General features: G+C 36.8%; 1 long non-coding RNA gene across 1 annotated transcript; it reads right to left on the bottom strand.

Moving 5' to 3' along the window:
• Positions 1 to 1,946: 1,946 nt before the first annotated feature.
• LOC121679652 lies at positions 1,947 to 5,030 on the bottom strand. Its single transcript, XR_006021369.1, has 2 exons — positions 3,270 to 5,030; positions 1,947 to 2,443 (listed from the first exon to the last, which is right to left on the bottom strand). It is a non-coding gene; the product is annotated as an uncharacterized LOC121679652 (long non-coding RNA).
• Between the last annotated feature and the right edge of the window lie 484 nt (positions 5,031 to 5,514).

Below are 5,514 nucleotides of genomic sequence, written 5' to 3'. Positions count from 1 at the left end.
CACTGCTAAACATAAAACACTTATATTAGTACTGTTATTACACCCTTGAACCAACCCTCACTAAAATCAAATCCAATAGTGTAGTGTTATCAAATAGAATGGCAAGTTTCAAATCTTCTCGGTGGAAGCGAAAACCCTTAAGGGAAAACCTCTTTTTTCTTCTTTGTTTTTAGAGGACAAAACCTTCATAAGGGAAACTCTTCTACTGTCCTGTTATTACAGCAACACTTGTTTACAACAAGCGAGAGGAGAAACTTTCCTTCAACTACACATATGCTTTTCCATCCCCAAAAATTCATCAAATGAGCAAACAGATCACATCAGAATTCCTGATGGGTGTTTTCAGATAGGGCTAGTCCTATAATATTCTAAGCTTCTACATGAAGATAGGCTACATGCTATAATGACCCTCTTCTCTGAAATCAAAGTAACACCAAACTATTAATAATACATTCTCATTACACACAGTTTTTAGTCCATTGCTTGTTCCTCGGAGATGGCAGAGTGTAAATGCAAACGCAGATGTATTAGCAAATGTTGGATGCTGCGCTTCAAGTGTGAAGTATGTTACGAATGTTGCAATTCACAAAAACAAAAGCCATTTTCTTAGTTCTGCACTCCATCTCATATGCTCTGAGAACTTTGGTGGCTTGGCTGTTGGACGGAGTGGAGTCCACACCCAATCCCACTTCATCAATGAAAGAGCTGGTTTTGCTTCCAACCAGCATACTGTATCCTAATTTTCCTCCTTTATCCAATCCTCTATGAGAAGCATCAGTTCTGGCATCACTGGCATCACTGTCATGTTTCCATTTCCTTGTCATCTGTCCTGGCACTAGTATCTCCTTCCACAAGGGTTGCCATTTGCTTCATTCATCAACAACAGTGGCATTTGTCCCAGCCACTGTTTTAAGCACTATGGATCTCAAACAAGGAAGAAACAAAGAGAAAACAAACACAAATACAAGCAAACCTATTCCTACAACTATTCCTATTTGTGCTAGCCATATTTCTAATCCTCCTAATGCCCCCTTAACTAACATTCTATCATTATTAGTTTTGCCATAGCTATGTTATGGGAATAAAAGTACTGCAATATACTCCTATGTTGACACACACTCCACTTTCTTTGGCTAATATCTGATCCAACATCATCCAGTTGTGCATAGCTACCCAGGTTGCAGCCACCTGTTCTCTTAAGTGCTTCAAGCACATAACAGACTGCGTTCATATTGGAAGATGCACCAATATTCCAGATTCCTGGTGGTTGATAAGATTTTGTCAGTCAATAATTTCTGTGTTACCTGAGTCTTCTTTGTCAGCCTCACTTGTGAAAAAACAGTTGAATGGCTCATTTCCTGGTGGTTTGGTGGTATGTCATGGACTGGGATCTCTGCCGTTTTCTGTCCATTCCCTGATTGTTATCAGGCAGATGTTGCTGGGACAATGTCCCCCCTTCCTCACTGGATTCCTTGCCTGAAAGTCTACAATCAACAGGGGAACAGGAGCATACATGCCAAAAACACTATACCCACCACTGCCAGGATCATTTCTGTCCCCAGGCAGTATACTGTAGGTTGTTGACTCTTTTCCTGTAGGTCCTTCTGAAAGTCCTTTTCCTGCTTATAAATAGTTTTGTGAATTAATGACAATTATTCCATATAATTTCTCATTTATCCTTGGAGCTGATCCAAAGGTGGGCCTCTGGTGGACCTCTCAGCTTTTATCTTTAATGCAAAAAGTGATTACTCTGGTTTTATTGTGACCTTATTTGCATCGAAGCAATGCGTAAGGCATCAAACTAGTTTAAATCTGTTGAGGCACATATTTTTGCAATTCTCCCTTTTAACATGTAATTTGCCCTTATTATCTGAAAACCCCTACAAACCACTACCAAAGTTTCTTATTTTTATCATATCAATGTAATCAATCACTTAAGTGTTTTCATGATCCTTCTGGGACCTAATGGTTTAGACAACACTATCACTTTCCTGATATTATGACTATACACATGACATCTGTTAGACTATCATCAATAACTTCCTGTAACTATGAAAATCCTTCAATAAAAATATTCCTCTTTCCTACTCCCCCCTTGCGCATAGATCCCAACTATGCGCAAAGGAAAGCACCATATCAAGTATCTGTTGGGAAAGTATCTGGTTAGTATCATATAAATGCCACTAACCATTAAAGTTACAGTATTCAGCAGACTCTTTTTTTTTTTTTTTTCCAAAGGGACGTTCAACTAAAACATTAATCAAATAATGACAGTGAAAAATTATAAAAAATCTGTAACCCAAGGTAACAAATGTAACAAATCATACAATTTAACATTCTACCAGGGGTTCGCCCCCCTTTGTTACAGTGATTAACAGAATAGAGTTGGTGGACCTCCATTCCTTCCATGAAGACCAACATCTTTCCACCAGCTTTTCTATTTCTGAAATAATAAAACATTTTAATCTTCTGACAATGACTTATAATAATCCTAATTCCATCTATTCTCTTTTTGCAAATTTCCCTATAAGCATTGTTATTTTATTTATTGTCAATTTGAGATACTACTTTAAGACTGGTTATTATGTAAGCTATATTAATTAGATGTTCTAGGACATACAGTAATCTCATCATTCTTCAACATACCTTACTCCAATTTTCTGCATGTCATAGACTTTTATAATGTTTTATTCTTCAAAAACTAAGCTTACCTCTTCTAATTATTCTAACCCTATACTACTTTATCTAGGCTATCTAAACTATTAGTAAATCCTAGTTCTATTTTCTTATTCTATCAATCCTATTTCTCTGCTTTCTTTATTTTATCTATTGCTTTCTTTATCAAATGTTATAGTATAGTACGTAAGATCTTTTGGCTTCACATTAGTTACATGTAAAGCAGATATTACATCATTTCAATATTTCTACAAACTTTATTTTTCCCATTAAAGCTAAATAATTCTATTCCTTAGACTTATTGAGTGCGAGTGACCACTAGGGAACTCCCATGATCTAGAGGTAATATTTTAATGTATAACAGTCCCTAGGACATAGTCAAGTTAGTCTTACCTACTTACACCACCACAGTGTCATTTGACATTAGAAATAACAGTGTTATCACTTTGTCACTTAATTTGATTAAAACATTTACATTTACAATTGATTAAATAGTAGTCACTTCTATTCAAAATAACAATCAAAATATAATAAAGGTAAGAATAAGAGTAATCATACTTTAAATTTGCTTAACAAAGTATTTACCTACTTACCCAGAGATGTCTTAACTACCTTCTCTGTACCTAGTCAGGGCATCATTGCGTATCAGGTGGGCTCACCCATAAGAGAGTCCCTCAGCATGGTTTCCTCATCAACTCCCTTTGATAGTATTGGTATCCCCCTTCTCTTGTAGAATTCTTTAGGCCTCCTTAAAACTATGCTATTTCACAAGGGAAAAGGAAGGCATGCTCGTTGGGGTCATCCTTCAGTGCCTGGATGTCTCCTCCCTCTCCCTGTCCTGTTTCTTTTGTCCACTTCTTTGACAGTCAAAACAAACTGATGATTGTCTTGCTTCAGATGTCCATTCTCACATGATGCCTCCTCTGTAATTTCCTCTCACTCTGCCTTAGTTATTCCCATCTTGTCTGAGTCTCCATCCCCACTGACGTGGAGATTGTGGCTGCCATGGGCTTGACTGTGCCCACTATAATAGTTATCCATAGGCCAGTAGACTGACAGGTTTGGGAACACCTGTGATGGTTCCTCCTACTGCCATAGTGTTGAGGATGGTGCTGCTACTGGTTTCCCTAGGCTTGAAGCCTTAGGTCACCATAGGTGCCTGTATTGTCTTTTTGATGCTGCAAGCGCTTCCATTGCACTTCCAAGTTCCCTCTTTTGCTCTCCAGCTTGCCACTGTTGCCTTAACAAAGGCCTCAGAGTCTCTTTTCAGTTTGTCGCTTAGCACTGTTGTGCTGAACTTGCTCAGAACTCAGTCAGGACAGGGAGTACTTGGATTAACCCCTGCACATCAGCATGTCCTCACACGTCTGGTAATGAGCCTTTCCCCCCTTAGATATAAGAGGCAGCATTACATTTACTGTTTAGCTGGAGGGGATGAGGAAATCATGCTGCAGGCAGATTGTAGTATTTACTAGATTACTCTTGATCTATCATCTACTTTATCTTGCCCTTTTGTAATTTACCATTAACTGTACATTGTATCCCTTATTTCTTCCTATAACATCTGCATCTATTATTATTCCTACAGTTATGGTCACTCACTCCCAAGTCATCTCCTTACTTCTGCCTCTTATCTCCTATTGTATTAATCTATCAAAATGTCAAGATGTTTTTGAGCATTTTAAATACCTCTTTCTCCTACTATTTCCACTATGGCTGACCTATTCTTCTTATAGCTCTACTATTGTCAATTTTCATGTAATCCCTGACCTTTGTTACAGTGCTAAATCCATTAATTCTTGTATAGGCCATAAATCTGTATATTTCCTCATTCTCTCAACCACTTTTCTGCAACACTTTTTCATTGTACTGTTTACCAACTGATCCCTTTTACTTTAGCCTGGGGTTTCTGTAACACTACTTATTACCTTATAGGTGAATATCAAATTTCCATACTTACTTGGTTGACCATGGCATTCCCTTTACCATTAGTCAGCTTACCCAGTTTCTCTAAACATTACTAGAGTAATTATCTTATAGAATTCTATAACTTTGAAGCTCTTACTGTCCATATGCTGCATTCCACAGTGAATGGTCTAATATGTTATGCCATTCCTCACCACCAAAACATACTTCCAGTTAATTGTCTCCATGCATTTTAATATCCTTTAGCACTGTAACTTTATCAAAAGTGTAATATTAAAATTTACTAAATGAATTTTATGAAATTAACTTTATCATACCTTATCATACCTCCTCTCAACATTCAACATTCATTCTTGAATTTCCCTTTGGGGATCAATAAAGCATCCATCTATCTATCCAACCTCTAGCTATAGGTAAATAAGTATCCTTAAACCTTTCCTTCATTAGAAATATACTATACTACATACAGTCTCTAAGTATAAATCTAAGTCTAAGTGTAGGCTAGATATACTTAAACCTCTTATGTATACCAAGTATAAATCAATTTCCCATTTCTATGATTTTTACACAAAAAGTTTACGCTATACATATTCTTAGTTATAAATAACTAGACCCACAGTACATTTCACAAACTAATTTTTCTAAAGTTCCCTCTGTACTGAGCCCCCATGAAACCCCAACAGCAAATTAACTAACACCCCATATAACCCTATATAACCACTTAATTATAACAGTATTATCTAAATTATAATATAGCTATGCAAATAACAAATGATACTCTAGGGCCAAGTAGCTTAGCACCACTTTCCATCAAATAACCCCCAGTGCTAACAACAATTGCTGCCTTATACCATATGATTCTTCAAACCATTTGACAGGTAGAAACTAAATATCCCCAGAGATCTTCTGAAA

This window comes from Alosa sapidissima, chromosome 13, assembly GCF_018492685.1.
Source record: "Alosa sapidissima isolate fAloSap1 chromosome 13, fAloSap1.pri, whole genome shotgun sequence".
Classification (NCBI taxonomy): domain Eukaryota; kingdom Metazoa; phylum Chordata; class Actinopteri; order Clupeiformes; family Clupeidae; genus Alosa; species Alosa sapidissima.
This window is presented reverse-complemented; position numbering and strand designations above follow the sequence as displayed.